The following is an 18818-nucleotide window of genomic DNA, read 5'->3' on the forward strand; positions in this document are numbered from 1 at the left end:
CCACCATCCCTCGGTGGAGGGCTGCCTGTGTGTGTGCCTGGGAAAGCAGTGGATAATGGTGGAAGTCCTTGGGCCCCTGCCATCCATTTGGGGGATCTGGAAGGAGATGGCTGACTACAGGATGTAAGACAGGCCCACCTGCCAGGATTACTATGTTTCTGAGAACAGCCACAGAGGCCAGGATACCGGGGCAGACACTTCCACATGAACACAGAGCGTCCCATTCCTGGCTGTGGGCTCAGGGCGTTGTCCCAGGGGAGGTGATACAGGTTCTGGGACGAACAGGCAGTTAGCCCAGTCTCCTGACTTGATTTGCCACACACAGGTAGTGCTATCCCCTGGACCTGTGCCTTCCTTGCCCATCAGCAGTATCCGGGGAAGCTTCCTGGTTCCTATCTACAGGAGGCACCTGAGCCCAGGAAGACCCCCAGCTGCCTGGTGCAGAGAGCAAGCACTGTCTTTTCCCAAAACTTGTTAATAAGAAAATCAAAATCAAAATAGTAGGCCCAGAATAAAAATTGAGCATAAACTTAGGAAAATACTGTGATCAGAAACCATGGTTAATTTCATGTTTTAGCTACCATGAACAAGGCTCTTTTAAGTACGATGAATTCATATCCCTTTGATAAAATGGGTTCATGTTCTTTGGATCTATATATCCAAATAATGTAAAGGAGTCCACTTTCTCCTTATCCTTGTCAGCATTTGTTTCTCTCTTATTTTTAGTATGAAAATATTTACTGTATTTTGACTTTATTATCAATGTTTATATTTTATTTGTGTAAAAATGAGATTTCATGTACATATAATTTTATGTACATAAGGATATATTCCATCCTCCATATACAAGGTTTTTTTTTAAGATTTTTTTTAAAAGATTTGAAACACAAATTTCACAGAGAGAAGGAGAGACAGTCTTCCATCCTCTGGCTCTCCTGCATTGGTGCAGAACCAGAAGACTTGAGCCATCCTCCCCTGCTCTCCCAGTAACAACAAGGGAGCCAGATAGGAATTGGAGCAGCTGGGACATGAACAGGTGCCAATATTAGATATTGGTGCCACAGGTTGAGGGTCAGCTTGCCATGCCACCACATCAACAGCTATAATAGCAATGTTATATCTCATGTGGTTTTGATTTGCATTTCCCTTATGCCTGGTGCAGGGAGCATTTTTTCTTATGGTAATTTGTGTACCTTTGAGAATCGTTTGTTCAGGTCCTTTGCCTATTTCCTAACTGCATTATTTTTGTTGTTGGTTTTTTTCCCTTGAGTTGTTGATATTTATAGATATTTCTCTTTTATTGAATGCTTAGCTTTGTGAGTATTCTCTGTTGTGTTGATTTTTTTTTTTTAATTTCCTTGGTTTATCTACCTGCCAAGGTGACCCAGTCCCACCCCATGTCAACATGGAGGCATCAGAGCCACCAGGTGTGGGATGAGTACAGAGGAAGGCAGAAGGCGAGACAAACCTGTAAGCTGGGAAAGATGCCCAGGGCATGGCATGATGGCTTCTCAGAATGCCTGTCACTTGCAATTTTAAGGGAGAATTGCAGGGGGGAGGGGGGTTGTAAGTCAACTGCATAGAGAATCAGTTGCTCCTGTGGGAGCTTGGCTTTCTTCAGAAAGCTCCAGATTTTTGCATTCAAGGGTGTCTAGTGATCTAATTTATTCTACTACAGTTTTGTCACCACCATTTTCCAGGTCTGCCAAACAGATGCAGAGTCCCAAGCACTTGGGCAGTCTTTTGCTGTTTTCCCTGGGTGCAATAGAAGGCAGCAAGATTGAAAGTGCAGTAGCCCAAACTAGAGTCAGTGCTACTAAAGGCTGCTGGTGTAACAGGCAGCGGCCTGACATCGAGGGAAGCTTGTCAACAGACAGGAGTCAGGAGACAACTCCTGTTCCCACATAGATACAGGGACCCAAGGGCTCAAATCATCCTCCACTGCTTTTCCAGACCAAGCAGGCAGTCAGACCTGAAGTGGAGCAGCTCAGACTGCAACTTGTGTCCATATGGGATGCCAGGACTGGAGGTGGCAGCGTATCCTACCCTGCCACGACATGGCCCACCCTTTATTTTCTTTGTTGTCTTTACCTTCCTAATTTCTAAATTGTAATTACTTATCTGTCATTTGCGTGTTTTATCTTTTTGAAGATTTATTTATTTTTATTTGAAAGGCAGATTCACAGAAAGAAGGACAAAGAGAAACATCTTCCATCAGTTAGCTCACTCCTGAACTAGCAACAATAGTTGGAACTAAGCCGATCTGAAGCCAGGGGCCAGGAGCCAGGAACTTCTTTTGGGTCTCCTGTACAGGTGCAGGGTCCCAAGACACTGAACCATCTTCTACTGCTTTCCCAGTCCACATGCAGGAAGATGAACAGGAAGTATGGCAACCAGGACATGAACCACTGTCCATATGGAACTCTGGAAATTGCTTGCAAGAGGAGGATTTAGCTACTAGGCCATCATGCTAGGCCCAATTTCAATTCACTTTTAAATATTTATTTTAGGGAAACTGATGCTGTGATGCAGTGGGTTAAGTCGCTTGCTCTCTGTGATATGGGCATCCAGTGTGAGCACTGGTTCAAGTCCTGGCTGTTCTACTTCCAGTCCAACTCCTTGGGAAGCTGCAGAAGATGTCCCAAGTACTTGGGCTTCTATACTCCTGCATGAGTCCTGGTTGAATCTCCTAATTTCCAGCTTCCACTCAGCCCAACTTTGGCCATGATGGTCATTTAGGTTATGGACCAGTGGTTAGCAGGGTGTGTGTGTGTGTGTGTGTGTGTGTGTGTGTGTGTGTGTGTGTGTGTGTGTGTCAGTGTTCCTCCCACTCTGTAACTTTGTCATTCAGATAAAAAAGAAATAGAATTTTTTTTTTTTAGTTTTATAATTACTTCCTTACATCTTATTTGTTCGAAAGGTAGAGTGACAAAGATGCAGAAAGAGCTGCTACCCACTAGTTTCCTAGCAAGATGACCGGAAGAGTTAGGGCTTGCTCAGGCCAAGAAAGAGCTGTCTCCCAGCGTGTGCTTCAGCAGGGAGCTGGAACTGGAAGTGAATCTGGACTTGAACCCAGGAACCCTCATACACAATGTGGGTGACCCAAGCCAAAGTCTTTGCCAGCACAGGGGCTAGAGCTCCCACTTCCCTCTGGCATTTTAGAGGGAGCATGGTGGGGCCTTGGGAAACAAAGGCCCATTGTGCTCCCCTGGGTGGACATTCATCTGCAGAATGTGATTCCTGAGCTGCTAACCTGTGTGCATGAAGACATTTGCTGCCAGTTTGGCTGGTGGAGGACTCATGGGAGGTACCTGTCGGGTTCTCCCATGGGATTAGTTAGCATTGTTCCTCCAGTGTCATTTGTGTCATCTGCGTCCATTGTCAAACAGCAGCCCTAATGCCAGTGATTGCCTGGCTCTCTGAAGTCTGCCCTGGGCCCCCACAGGGCAAAGGGTGTAAAGCAGCCAGGTCTGCCAACCCCTGGCACTCCTGGCATGCTAGTCACAGATACATCGGTCCTAAATTCAAGTGTCTTCAGAAAGGGAAGATGTAAACTACTCTTTGCAACATTAACTTCTAACATGTTACAAAAAAGAAAAAGAAAGAAAGAAAGAAAGAAAGAAAGAAAGAAAGAAAGAAAGAAAGAAAGAAAGAAAGAAAGCCCCTCCCCTTCCTCAGCCTGTGTTGAGATGAAGTCCTCATCTCACACCCCAAGGGGCTTCCTCTTCCAAGGGTGTCTGTGGAGGACTGGGGAGAGGATGGCAGCCCCTGCCCTGGGAGTGAACTCTGCATGAGAACAGTCATTCCACAGAGGCCAGCAGAGGCCAAACACTGAGGTTTCTGTGGTGCTGGATACAGTACAGGCTGAGGACTGGAAGCTTCGAGAGAAAAGTGGGGGAGGGGAGGGGAAGGGAGGAGAAGGGAGATTTATCAAGGGAAGCAAAGGGTCCAAGAAGAGTCCAGCATCAGGTACCATGTCAGGGAGGCACCAGACCACAGGGAAAACCCATCATTGGAGCCAACACCAAACACCAATCAATCAAATGACTGGGTCATGGGGACCGAGACAGGCTTTCCTGTACTAACCACTGGGAGGGCAGAGTTGGGGAAAGGTGCAGGCTAAAGCAACACTATACCCTGCAAGACAGAGGGCAAGCCCTTGTCAGCCTGGGATACTGTTTCCTTTTCCCAAATTGCGGGCCCAACAGAGAACCAGTTGAAAAGCGGGATCAACAGTTTCACAGTTGAGCAGTGAGACCACCAACTTCTCATTGCCCAGTTCCCACTGGGGGTGAACATAGTCACGCCCATACCCAACACACGTGCCAGTCTTTGTGGGTCAGTCCTTTCCCACCCTCCCTAGTTTTTGACAATGGCAGACTCCAGCCAGTTCATTGTCATTCAAGGCCCAACCCAAGCAGTCAGTGGCTGGAGAAGAGAAGTCAGGTATACTCTATGTCCACATATACCTTCCTGCCACAAGGCTTCACCAACTGGCAGGGTTCCCCCAGCCCCCAACTCCTCCTCATCCCTCGCTCCCAGGCCGGGTCACTTGGAGGGTGGGCAGAGATGGCTTGCAGAAGGGAATGTGAGACTGGGAGATCCCCAGACCCAAGAGGAGAGTGGCGTCTTCTTTCGGCCAACATGAGAAGCCCTTCCGAGCCTCGGCTGTCGGGGTTTGCCTTTCCCCTGTGGGGCAGGTGAGATGAGTCCTTGTTGAGAACAGACGTGTTCCAGAGCCAGGCCAACTGTGCTGACAGTTTGAAACAAACTTGGCCTTGGGGGTTCCGAGGGTAGGATGAAGTGCATCCTGGCAGGCAGGGGGTCTGGCGTGAGGAAACTGCAAGTAGAGCGAGGACACGACAGTGGCAGCAGTGTACAGACACAGGAAGTCAGCTTCAAAGGATGCAACAGCAGGGGTATTGTGGGCATGGCTCAGGTGAGAGCCGCCGCCAACTCTCTCGCCTCCAGCAGGAGGAACTGGACATGCAACTCAGTCCAGAGGAAGATTCTAGCCAGTCCAAGCCCAGGCACATCCAGAGAAAGTGGGAGCTCTTCGGTGGACTCCACCGAGGAAAACAGGCATTTGGGTATTATTTCAGACTCCTGCTCCACAATAAGGCAACTTTTAAAAAATATTTCCAAGAACAAAACAAACAAAAAATTCTAAGGAGAGGGCAGACATCACTTTGTGTGGATTAGGTGGGAATTTCTGATTTTGTTTTCTTCACTTTTTTTTTTTTTGTCTTTTACAGTTGATTTTGTCTTTTTTTTTTTTTTTCATTTTCCCAAGGATGTAAAGGTCAGAGAAAAATAAAATAAATCATCTTTCAATAGTCTTTTCTGGTATAAGCAGCGTCTCCCTGGGCTGGGGAGTAAGGGGCATGTTGGGGGGGGCTCTTGCACTCCCCACTTGTGGATCCTTTGGTTTCCTTCTCCCAGAAGATGGCAGAAGGGCCTGGTAGGGAGAGAACATGGTGATGATAACCCCCAAATGATCCAGGGGCTGGCGGCTCCTGGACCCGGGGGCACTGCCAGAGCTTTCTGTGGGACAGTGCCAGGCAATGGGGCCCATGAGGCCTTCTTGTGGGCTGCATAGTTGGCTTGAGGGGGACAGCAGGAGCTGGGGGTGGGTAGGATCAGGGCTGCGGCCTACCAGCCACTGGCAGGGCTGCAAAGTGATTTTGGTAATCCAGACAAACTATCAATAATTTAAAACTTACATATATATATATCACTCTCCCCCCTTTCCCTCCCCCCTTAGAAGAAGCTAGGATGTGAAGAGTCATGGAGAGAGGAAGGAAGAGGGGTGCATGGAGGCTCCTGCCCAGGGGGACCTCAAATAGCCCAAATGGTGTAGATACTGCTACTTAGCATCAAGGACATCCTCACATCTCCAGGCCTGCCTCTTCTCTGTCCCGTCTCCTGGGACTGGGCACCCGCATGGACTCTTGCCCACCCCATCCCTTCCCCCACCCCCACCCCAAACCCAGGCCTAAAGGGCTTTTCACTTTCCCAAAGTCTGTGTTTCTGAGTGCAGGCTTGTCCATTTAGCATCATCCTGGGTAGGCTGGCCTGTGGGTGGAGTAGGGGGCTAGCTGATCACGGTGGTAGGTCTGCTGGAAGACAGTGATGGGCACCGCTTCCTGCCTTTTCCACTACTGCCTCCTGCTGTCACTGGGTATCACTTGTGGTTGCCTTCCTCACCCATGGGAGGATCTACTCGGAAGTCTTCAAGACGTCGGAATTTGCCGACATATTCTTGCAGTTTGGGGTCAATGTCCAAATTTTTGGCTTTGGAATATTTCAAGAAGGCCCAGAATTTCTCCAGCCCATAGCGTTGCCCAGCCTCACAGTCCTTCACAGTCTCCTCCTGAAAATCCTTGAATATGTCCAGCCGAAATTTCTTTTCCAGGCCATAATTATAGTATCGAAAAAGGCACTCCAAACCGTATCTGTAGCCTTCTTTGGCATCCTCCAGAGCCAGCTGCTTAAACTCTTCATACATTTTTTTTTGTTGTTGTTGAAGTGATCACGGAGAAAGAAGGACCAGAAACGGAAAAGAGTATTCATTTCCTGAGACTGGCCAATGCCCAGGCGTTTCCACTCATTAAGGCAGCGCCTACAATACTTGTGGTAGACGTGTTGTGTGAAGCTGTTCTCCTTGAACAGCTCATGGGAAGGATGCTGGAACTTAGGCAATGACTGAGGGGTACAGCCATAGCTGCCAACTGCAGGTGTCTCTTCAGAGGGGCTGGAGCTGATGGAAGCAGTATGAGGTCTGTGCTCACGGGAATCCATCACCCAACTCACGTGGCTCTCCAAAGGTGGGTTCGAACTGTGTCTTGTCTTCCTTTTCCGAGGCATCTTTGCATCTAGTGTCCATTATTCTTTCACAACTGGGTAGAACCGTGAGGTTTGACTGGAGTCTTTGAGCTGTGGAGTCCGGGGTGTGCGGGGCGTTCTGGCATTGCGATAGTTTGGCGACTCCGGGACAGTAGTTGGTAGAGAGCGGGCAATGATGGAAGGCTCAGGAGCACCAAACAACTTGTTAGCCAGGGCATCAGTGGAAACTTGCTGGAACCGGGGAGGTCTAGGGGGCACCTCCTGGTTTGGATCCACGGGGGGCTCTGGGGTTAGTGTGTCAAACTGCTCCTGGCTAATCATGTTTACTTTCTTGAAGTTCTCAACCTCTTGCTTAATTTGGGAATACTCAGGTTCAAACTTTTCAGTCCACAAGTCCTGCTCATAGTAGTACAGCCCATTGTTAATGACCTTGGCTAGTTCAGCACTCATCTTGGCACGTGAGGTGTGATTGCCTGTGCGGTCCCCTCCTGGGTGCCGGCGCATGTATGATGGTGTCTGAGTGACAATGAGGATCTTGTTGACATCTCGGTCATCGATCTCATAATCAGAGTCCTCATCAGACCAGGCAGTGAAGGTGTTCTTCCGCCCATCCATTTGCTCCATCTCCTCATCAAATAGGAAGTCCAGTTCCTCTTGTTCATCCTGATCTTTGGAAACCAGCTGTTGAGAGGGCAGCTGCTGAGGCAGAGAGGTCAGATGGCTGAACCTGGGCTCCTCTGATTTCTTGGGCCGTGCTGGTGAAGGCCGGGGCCTCCTTTTCACTTCAATCCAGTTTTCAGAATCCAGGTCAGGCAGGCTAGCAGACAGGCCCTTGGGCAGCATCCTTAGATTGCTCACCTCCTCTGTTTTCGTTGGCACTGAGGTGACTGCACGAGGAGAGCCAGGCACTGACTCTGTCTCCTTCTGGTAGTGCTGGCGTGGGACAAACTCAGGGCAGTTGAGAAGCTGGGAGAAATCAGTCTGCGAATAATCCACAATTGGGGGACCAGGAAGGGGCCACTTCTCAGGCTCTTCCCTTCTACGAACCTTCTCATCAACCATCTCTACCACCTTGCTGTCTTAAAGGGCCGCAAAAATAAGTGAGAGTGAGATGTCAGTGGTGAGGGCCTGCACTCAGTGGAAGGAAGCAATAAGGGTGATAGGAAGGAAACCATCAGCATCCATTTTCCATCGAAGAAAGAAGTTTCGCTCTAAATTGTCCACACTAAAGTAGTATTCAATCTGGCGCTTAATGTGTCCAATCTGGCAGCTCCTGGTCCACAGATCGGTGTTACTGACATTGTCAAAGTAGTAGCTGACGCTGTTCATATACTTGGGGGTACGAGGACCCTCTGTACCATCAAACTTTCGATAGGCAAACTGGTAGTCAAAATGGGCTCCAGTGCCACCCTGGCCGCGGCTGCGCCCCTGTCCATGGCCACATAAGGAAGCCAGTGCCCAATCAGCCCCATCACTCTTCACACTCGAGGTCTCATCCTGGTCATGCCAGGCAGGCTCCGGTTTAGTCTCTGGTTGACAGGCTGGGGTGGGGGCAGCCACGGGCATGGGCATATAGGTGGCAGGTTCAGACCCTTTGATCTCCCCGCGGTTGGCACATGTGTGTCTTGGCTCCTGAGGACAAGTAGGGTGTGAAGCCAGCTTCTCTCTGGGCACCTCAGGTTTCATGTCTATTTGCAATGGAATCCACTTGTGTTTGTTTCCTTTCTTTTTCTGCCCACCTCGCTGGCAGTCCTCATCCCCATTTTTCTCTTCTCCTGATTCATCAGATTTGGTTTTTGGGCTCTCCTTACTATCACTTCCTTCTCCTTTTTCCTGTTCCTTCATGTCCTTTCTGGGTGGTAGCTTACGGGCAGGCTGAGGCTTGTGGAACTGTGGCTGCACACTCTTGTGAGCAATCTCTCCAGGGGTGGGCCCGTTGATTGCATCTCCAAAGTCACCAACCTTGCTGCCCTTGCGCGGTTTAGGAACAGCTGCCCTCACCACCTTGGCCGGAGCAGACTGCTCTGGAGGGGACTGTCCGTTCACGGTGGCCAGGACCGGCGGCAACACGGGGCGGAGGGGCTTCCACAAAGTCTGGCTCAAGGCCTCCGCCCTCCTCCCTGTTGCTCCCGGCCTGGCCCTCGGCGCCAGCTGGCTGTGGCGGCCGCAGGCTCCCGCGCTCCAGCTGCTCGGTGCCCTCCTTGTGTGGCTTGGTGCAGGGCAGCAGGCGTCTCTGGGTGCCTCCGTCTGGCTCCCCCACTCCGGCATCGTTCGCCCCTGCCCTCAGGCACTGGAGGGGGCTTCTTCCTCACCAGCACCCCCACCCCCCCCCGCGACCCCGTGCTCTTCGGGCTGCAAGAGCTGGGCGCCCGCCGGCAGCAAAGGCTCCACAGGAGTGGCCATCTGCACCCCGGAGCAGAAGGGCGCGCCCGAGTCTGCCTCCCCCGCCTCGACCTTGGCTCGCAGGGCGCTCGCGACGCCTTCCTCCAGGCTTCACGCTAGGCGCGGCCCCCCTTCCCAGTCAGACGCAGCGGCCCCAGATCCGAGGCCGCTCGTGGGGAGGGGCGGAGGAGGGCCCCCCACTTGCGGTCCAGGCCTCCTCGGCGAGTCCCCCACGCCGGTTCCTCACAAGACGCCCCCACCCCGTCCCCCACGCCGGTTCCTCACAAGACGCCCTGAACCCCGAGCCTGGCAAGCTTCTTGTCCCGTCCCCGGGCGGCCCAGGCTCCGAACGCTACAGGTTTTCACAATACCTGTTCATGTATCTCACCCCTGGATTTGACTATCCATTGTCTTACGTTTCAATAATTTCACCGAAATCATGGATGTTTCCTAGGGACACGGCCTCTGAATAGTCAAACCTATTTGAATAGTCAAATACTACAGCGGCAATTTTAATACCGCGCCAAGGTGCCAGGGAAGGGCTGACCAGACTCCGCCCCGCCCCCGTTACGTGGGAGGCGGAGTCGGAAGCGTGACGGCGTGCGCGGGGGCGGAGCGCGGCGCTGGCGGCTGCTCCGTTGGAGGGAGGCCATTAGGGGGCGGAGCGGCGCGGCTTTCAACCTGACAGGGAAGCGGCTCTGCGGCGGCGGAGAGCCCCGAGGCGTGCGGGCGACGGAGGCAGGGCCGGGAGGCGAGGCCAGCGGCCTAGAGAGCGAGCGGGTCAGGCTCCGCGTAGGCCGCGCAGTCGCTTGGCTGAGTGAAGTGCCCTCCCCGCTGAGCCCCGAGCCCAGCGCTCCCCTCCCCCCCCGCAAGATGGACGGTTTCGCCAGCAGCCTCGGTGAGCGCGGCGGGAGAGTGCTGCGGTCTCCGTGCTCTCCACCCGCCCCTCGGGGCGGCCGCGTCCCCGGCACCTGTTCCCTTGCAGGCTGCCGCCGCCCTCCGCCGGCTCCGGGGGACGGAGGGCCTTCGCCCAGCCCTGCTCGCGGCCGGACCCTTCCTTTCTTCGCGGAGCCCCTTGTGTGGGTGTGGGTGTGGGGGGCTCTGCTTCCTCCCAAGGGAGCCTCTTCCTCCTCTCCGAGAGGCCCCGAAGGGCAGGTGCGCCCTTCCCCGTACACTTGGGGCCGCTTGGCACTCCTGTCCCCCAGACCCCATTTGTTTTTCAGGGTTGGGAAAAAATTTCTTTTAACCCAGAACCCTTCTCCAGAGTCAGCACCCCACCGCCGTCTGCACGACCCCAAACTCTCTTTCCCAGAGGGGACAGTCCTGTGGCTCCCGTGTCGGGCAGGGAGCCCCCTCCGCCATTCCCTGGTTAAGAAGGGCCTCCCTCCTCCAATTTTGGAATTATGTTGTCTTTGTGGACCGAAGAAGGGCAAGGGGTTATTAATTGAGCAAAAGTATGTTTTGCGGTGTTCCCGAAAAGTACCCGAATAAAGGTGGTGAATTTTGTGCTGGCTGTAGGTGATCAGAATTCCAGGCTGGTACTCAGTGGCCTGTATTTGGAATTACTATTCTTTGCCGCCGCTGGACTCTGGTTACTGCAAGTATTTAGCCCAACTGTTAAGACTGGTGAGAGAAACAGTTTCTGCGTTGACTGATATCACCGTTATGTGGTACAGCTGCCTCTGGGTTTATAGTCTGAGTCTTTTCTGTGGAGATAGCAAGGCCATCTGTTGCGTTTCTGAAGCCGTAGTTGATGACTGTTCGTGGATCAGTGGATGATCCGGCCATAGCACGTATTTGAATCTACTCTGATAATATTGGAGTTAGGTGGGTCTTTTTTTTTTTTTTCAAATCTGAAATAAAGTGGGTAGAAGAGGAAGGGGCCCATTATAGATATTCAGTAATAGAATAGGTGGTTTTGGCCCCGACTTGGGAATCCAAAAATGCGGTTCTAGTGCTCTCATTTTGGGAATCCTAAATTGGGAGGCTGGTGAGTGCTAGTGTTTCCTTCCCACAGGCACCTGTTGTCCATTGTCTAACCTCTGATGTTTTGTAATTCCTTCCATAGTGAGGTGGTTTCCTTCTTGGGCTGTTTTGGAGAGGATCAGCTGTTCATTGGTTCTTTTTTAACTTTATACCTGGGTTACTTGTTCTGTGTGTCCACTCAAGTGATTGCTGGTGAGGTCAGGAATTGAGTGTTTGGGGGCTCTCTTTGAAGCTATCATAACTACTGCATTGGCTGCACTACCTGAAAAATGGATGGGATTACTGCTTCCTTTTACTTCTAGAAGATTCCCTGAGGCTTGAACTTCTGTGTTTTGAGTATCTTTCTCACCAGTTGGAGTACTTTATTGTAAAGCTGTGGTGGATATGTTTTAAGTAACTTTATTCCTTCTTAACCAATTCGTGAAGCCGTTGATGAAAGAGACTGAAAATGATGGTGAATTGTAGTTGGGGCTAGATTTAAAAAATGATAGCATCAATTTAAGTGAACCTTTTTCTTTAGATAATGAGATTGGTCAGGGCCAGGGTTCCGCCTCCTGGTGAGCCCAGGAGGAAATGGTTGCAGATGGTGCATCTGGAACTGCACCTAAGGAGGATGCTCCTCAGCACCTCTGGGCTTTCACTTTTTGTCCCCCTTGTGGGAATAAAGGGCCCCAGCTGAAACCTTCCCAGGTTGGGCTGAGGGTTGGCTAGTGCTGCTATGTTTTACTGGTAGCCTTTAAGCAGAACAGCTCAGCTCTCGCCAAACGGCTTTTTATTCTCTTTGCTGCACTTCATCACTCCAGAACCTAACGTTACATTGATCTTTATTTTATCATAGAGAAAGCCATGAGTATAAAGGCAAGCACTTGACTGCAGTAAATGTTAAAAGCTTTTTTTTTTTAACCAAACAAGAATTTCAAGCATGCAAAGTTTTTTCTGGGGTTACAAGTATTAAAAGCGTTTATTCTCAAGAAATTGTACATGTCCTAAACAATGATTCTAGAAAAGCTGATTATTTAAATTAATCCTATGATGAATTCATCTTGTAAAATGAGAAGCTTAAAATTCAAACTGTGACCTTTCTTGTTGAGTGATACAGAAACCAGCATATTATATATATTTTATAAAATGTCTGATGGCAATTAGGACTAATTTTTTTTTTAATCACAATGAGGAATCTTAGGTGATTGGCCATTTTATAAATGCCGCACTGAAGTTACATATGTGAGTTATTTTTTTTTCTGTAACAACAATTGAAGGATGCCTTTAATCTCTGCAGTTGATAAATTTCTAGCAACTTGGCTGGCAGGTGCTTGTTCTCTGGAATTTCCCTTAGGTGTATCGTTTAGTTCATAAACTATGGTAATTTCAAAGGATAATACTTTGGAAATAATTTCTTTAAACTTAGTTGGGGGAAAGTAACTCAAAGTATTTTGATGTCTGTGTTCAAATCATTACATACATAAACACAAAATGTACTCTGTGTGTGTGTGTGTGTGTGTGAGAGGCAGAGAGATTGGGGAAAGAGAAAGGCATGCATGCCCTGATTTGCTCCTAAAAAAGCCAACCATGCTCTTAGTTTGTGATCTAGAAACAGTTCTGATCGCATAGGTGAGTGATGGGGCCCAGCTACCCAAGCGCTCACCTTCTGTCTCCCAGGCTCTGCATTACCAGGAACCTGGAATCCGAAGCCCCTGCATGGAACACAGAAGCTTAACCAACATCTTAACTGGGAGACCAAATGCCTGTCTTAGACAATTTATTTTCAAAATCAGATCTGTGTGCAAAAGTGGGAGGCTATTGATATACCTTTTCTTAGTGATTTTTCCAAGTTAAATCTTGGGTGCATTCATAATTTGTCCTTATTTAACATGTATTTTTCATAATAAAAGTAGTATTTTAAGACTTTCAAGCTTGAATTGGCCTAGAGGTCACATGTTAAAGAAAGTATACAGCAATAAAATCTTAACATTTTCTGCCTCAAAAATTAAAGTACAACCCCCCCCCCGAAATTATAGTAAGTGAAATTGTCTATAAGAAATGTAACATTTTAAGTATAAACATGAATAAATAATAACAATATGCTTCAGCATATGACATGTTTTAAGAAATCAGTATTTTTAATATTACCATATTAGAACTATAATTTTTAAAAAAGATTTATTTATTTGAAAGAGGGACAGAAACAGAGGTTTACATCCACTGGTTCACTTCCCAGCCAGCTGCAGGGCAGGGCTGGGCCCGGCTGGAAGTGGTGCAGCCAGTTTGAGCCAGTGCTCCAACTTGTTGGGATGCTGGGGTTGCTGGTAAATCATTGTGCCACAACCTGGCTCCAGAGTTATTTATTTTTCTTTATTTGAAAAGCAGAGAGAACTGTGGTTTCCTTTCACACGTGTAATTTTGCTTACTTAAAGAAGCAATATACTATTTGTGAATCGTCAGTATTAATCTAGCCTGAACATTCTTTAAATATTTACATAAGATTGCTTTGCGTACAATAAAGTTGGGGGGAGATTTTTCTTTTAATTTCTTAAGTGGTTCAAATACTTAATATTCCATTCCTGGATTACTGCATAGCCTCAAGAATCTCCACCTGTTTAGTTTATTTTGTGCAGAGCCTTCAGATGATTCTTCTGAAGCTCTGCTTTGATTGTGCCTCTTCACGTCACGACTAGAGAAATCCAAACACCTTAGCCTTGTTCTGAAGTCTGTTATCTCTTTCTGTTGTCTTTGTCCATGTCCTGGTTAAAAGGACCCATCTTTTGTTCAAAATTGAGTTGACAACTTTTCATCCTTGTCTTTAGTTTCATTAACCTTCTAGACCCAATTCAAATATTGTTTCCCTTCTGAAAATGTTTCCATATTCATCTCTCTTGTTCCTGTCTGAGAGTAGTAACCCTTGAAGCTTTGAGAGCACTTACCAGAGAAGGTCCCTTCCTGCAGCTCAAAGGTAGAAGTAATTGTTACAAATCTTAGAATTATTAGAACTATTTCCCTAAGGTAATATAAACTTGTTGAAAGCTGAAATTCTTATCTGTTTTTGAAATGACACAGTGGAGATTTCATGATCCATTAAAATTTGGAGGAAAAATACTTGGACTCATAGGTAGTTGGCTTCACTTTAACGTGCCATTTTATGGTTCTGGACATTAAAGAGCAAACATACATAATCAGAATAAATATTTTAAAAGTTATTTTAAAATGTAAACAACTCATGTTTATATACTTTTTCGACTTGGAATGAGCAAAAATGTTTCTGACTTTATTGAGGATTTGGTAAAAAAAAAAAAAAATTGTGCCAGGGGCCTGTGCTAAAGTCCTTGCTTTGCATGGGACGGGATCCCATGTAGGTGCCCATTCATGTGCTGTTGCTCCACTTCCCTTCCAGCTCTCTGCTGGTGGCCTGGGAAGGCGGAGGAGGATGGGCCGGAGCCTTGGGACCCTGCACCTGCATGGAAGAACTGAGGAAGTTCCTGGCTTTTGGCTTTGGATTGGCTCAGCTCTGGCCATCTTTGCTGCTTTGGGAGTGAACCAGTGGATGGAGGATCTTCCTCTGTCTCTTCTTCCCTCTGTAAAATCTGACTTTCCAATAAAAATAAATATATCTTTAAAAAGCTGTGCCAGTTTCTGGAGAAGAATTTTAAATTAAAAAAAAAAAAGACCTCCTCATACATGTTGTAATGCATCTTTTTTTATATAAAAATGTCTTCATTATTTTATTGGAAATGCAGATGTACCGAAAGGAAGGTCTTCTGTCTGTTGATTCACTCCCCATGTGACCTCAACGCCTGGAACTGAGCCAACCTGAAGCCAGGAGCCAGGAGCTCTTTCGCGTCTCCCCCATGGGTGCAAGGTCCCAAGGCTTTGGGCCATCCTCGACTGCTTTCCCAGGCCACAAGCAGGGAGCTGGATGGGAAGTGGAACAGCCGGGATGAGAACCGGCGCCCATATGGGATCCTGACACATGCAAGGTGAGGACCTTAACCGCTAAGCTATTGCGTCAGGCCCATACGTGTCTTTTTAAAATGTTTTCATTCATTTATGAAATTCAATTTTGAATGGAACTTGGATCTTAATATATGAGTGGACGGGAAAAGTATTTATTCCAAAGTTAATAATTACCAAATTTTCAAATTTATTTTCATTACCTAATTTGGGCTTTATACATTCTTAAAATGTTCATGAATTTTTTTAAAAAAATACTCTGAATAGAAATCATGAAAGGTCGTCTTTAGAAATTATTCTACAGAAAATGTATAAACGAAGTATAAGTGATTATACATTTACAAATCACAAATGTTTAGCCAGGGATATTAGGGTAACACAAAATTCACAAAGTGATGTCAAGTTCTTCATCTTTATTTTGAAGGCTGATACCTCAAGGTTACTTGGAACTCAGTTTCTTTTCTCCTGAAACGTGAGGAATGTGGAAGGTCTCACACGTGATGTCACTGCTGGCAGCACAGCACAGAGAAGGCAGAGAAAGACCCTCAGCACCAGAGGAGGGAGGAAGAAAGGATGACTGGAGAAGAGGCAGGGCTCCCTTTGGAAAGATCATAGGGTTAAAAGAAGAAGCAGGGAGGAATTAGAAGAGAGAATGAGGGAATACGCTGCATGAACAGGTGCAAGGAGTGCATTAGAAAAACAGATACAGACAGGTAAGCATCATTTTAGGTGAACAATGTTAAGATGACTTAAGATGAATCACTTTCCTACCCTAATTAATTACATAAAGATTGTCAAAATATAACAATAAAATTTTTTTTAAAAATCTTAAAAAAATGAATGAGAAAATTCAGTTTATTTTGCTTCTAGAAAGAGGTTAACAACCAAACGGTGATAATATTAAAAAAATAGCAATGATATACACATTTTCATTAATGATGTATAAAAATTGTGAATATTTAAAGTGAACTCTCATATTTTCAATACAATCAATAGCATAAACATGAGCAGAAAAAACAAAAAATTAAAAATGGTGTGAGAAACATGATGTTTGCAACATTCATTTAACATAGTGAGAATGAATTAATGCAAATCATTCTTTAAGATTTTAACTTATTTGTAAGGTTATTCAAAGAGGGGAGACAAGAACACAAGTTGTTCTGTCCTGGTTGATTCCCCCAATGGCTGTGACAGCCGGGCTTGGTCCCGGCTTACACCAGGGTCCAGGAACTTGAGCCAGGTCTCCCATGTGGGTAACGACAGTGTAAGTACAGGAGGTTGTCTTCTGCCTTCGCAGATACATAGCAGAAATGGAAGCAGATGTGGAGCAGATGTGAAACGCAATCCCATGCTCCAGTATGGGACATGGTGTCACGGGCTGCAGCTGAACCTGATGTACCATACCATGGGACCAAAGATAACTACAGCAGAAAAGAAAAAAGGAAAATTTTTAATCAGACACTGATCTAAAGGGTAAAATGAAAAACCTCTTGTATGTTTAATAGAAAGAAGTAGGCAACGAGGTTCTAAATCCCTGCCCCAAATCGTGAGTGCATAAGTAGATGTCATAGGCTGCATCTTTTCAGTTTAAAATGTGAAACAGGATGCTGTAAAAAAAAAAAAAAAAGGTTGCAATAAACTGGCTATTCCTTGAAAAAAGTGCTTTTTTTTTTAATAATTTATATTTTGAAGACAGAATTAGAAAAGGAAAGACATAAGAAAATCTTCCATCCACTAGCTCACACCTCAGTAGGCTGCAACTAACAGATCTGAGCTGATCTGAAGCCAAGAACCAAGGGTCTCTTCTGGGTTTCCAACATTTGTATAGCAGCCCAAACACTTGAGTCCCCCTCCATTGATTTCCCAGGACATAGCTGGGAACTGGATGGGAAGTGGCAATGCTCAGACTCCCATATGGAATGCCAGCAGTGCAGGGGGAAGATTAGAACACCATGCCACCACACCATCCCTGGTAAAATGTAGTCTTAAATATGATTGTTAAGAGGCAATGATAAGATAGGCCTGCTGGAATACTTTATTGAGAATCAGTTTTTCTAAAAAAAGCGCAAGCTGCACAATCAGAATCAAAGAGTCTTGTAAATTTTACACTAAAGCATGGCAAGGAAATCAGGTTTAACTTAGAATTTGCCTTTTTAGAGAATGTGCACATAGGGTTTCAGGAAATAATCTTTGTCATATGCAAAGGAAATAGTTGAACATTTCTTAAGGCTTTGAATTGAGGCAGTTTACACACCATTCTTGCCTTTTTGGCTAATCAGTTATCCCCTTTTTGTCAACTTCCTCATCCTCTTTTAATACACACACAGTTTACTATTCATTGTGATCAGAATATTCATTTTCCTGATGTGTTTGCTATTGTATTTACTGTTGCACAGCCACTCTACCTTCTGAACAGCTCTAGGGAACATTTGTTAATAACTTACACTTTAAAAAGATTTATTTACATGACAGAAGGAGAGAGTGGGCAGGAGACACAGAGTGAGAATCTCCCATCTGCAGATGGTCACAAGGGCCAAGGGCACATCGGGCCGAGTCAGAAGAATGGGTCTTCGTCTGGCTGGGTCTCAGTGTGAGTTCCAGGAACCCAAGTACATGGGCCGGCCTTGCTGTCTCCCAAGGATGTGGGATAGCAGGAAGCAGGGCACATGAAGGATTTCAACCAGACCTGCACCAACATCAGCAACGCAGCATCTTATATATTACTGACCTTTATGCTAGCTAGTGCTTTCCAAGACAGAATAACCAATTTCATTTTTATGGTCCTGTAGTAGTTTATTCATGTAGGAAAAAAAAATGTGCTTTGAAAGAGCGCTGATGAAGGGATTCTGACTGCTTGGCAGTTTATTCTTTCACTAACAGAGTGGAAATAAACAAGTTAAACTCTGTGCTGCAGTTTTATAATGTATATAATGCAGCATTTAAAGACATTTATTGGGACACTGTTTTAGTGCAAATAGAGTTTGTGTGATTTGGGAGCAGACAGGGAATGCCATGGATAACACACACAATTCCAGAGGGTGTTAACGACTACGTGAACCAAAGGTAGCATGGAATAGTTTCTAATTCATGAGTTTCAGATGGGCTGGTAAGAGATTGTCATGCTAAAACAGTAAACAACAATGCAGCTATCTGAGGGAAAGGAGCTTTATAAAGAATAGGAAATGGAGGAATTCCAGGCAGTGTTGGGGCTGCAATGGGCACGCAGTAGGTAGGGGTTAGGGGCTTTGTTAAATTGAAGCAAAATGGATGAGACATGTAATATTTAGCAATGAGTTCATAAATGTAAGGGTGAGGATATGATTTTAGAGCAGTGAACATTGATACCAAGTATTTAATCTTCCTGTGATTGAAGAATATTGGGGTTTTGTACAGTAATATGATATGATCCAATCAGTATCCTGCTTAGAATTGCCACTCTGGCCACCCACTAAGCTCAAGCTAAAGTGGAATGAGGACAACTTGGGTATGATGCTTGAGGTAGTGGCAGTAATTGTGAATGTGAAACTGAGTTCCTTGGGAAATGTGATAAAGCAAATGTTGACATAGATGTCAAACAGAAATTGTAGCTAGACACAGTTTAACATGCAGACTGAATAAATTTGTGCTGTGTCAGATGAGAAAAATTATAATGTATGAAG

The 18818-nt window shown here is 46.5% G+C and overlaps 1 pseudogene; it reads right to left on the reverse strand.

Moving 5' to 3' along the window:
- Positions 1-6007: 6007 nt before the first annotated feature.
- LOC121172179 lies at positions 6008-9249 on the reverse strand (annotated as a pseudogene).
- Positions 9250-18818: the final 9569 nt, after the last annotated feature.

This window comes from Ochotona curzoniae, unplaced genomic scaffold (genome assembly GCF_017591425.1).
Source record: "Ochotona curzoniae isolate NIBS_2020 unplaced genomic scaffold, NIBS_Ocur_1.0 scaffold_3171, whole genome shotgun sequence".
Taxonomy (NCBI): Eukaryota; Metazoa; Chordata; class Mammalia; order Lagomorpha; family Ochotonidae; genus Ochotona; species Ochotona curzoniae.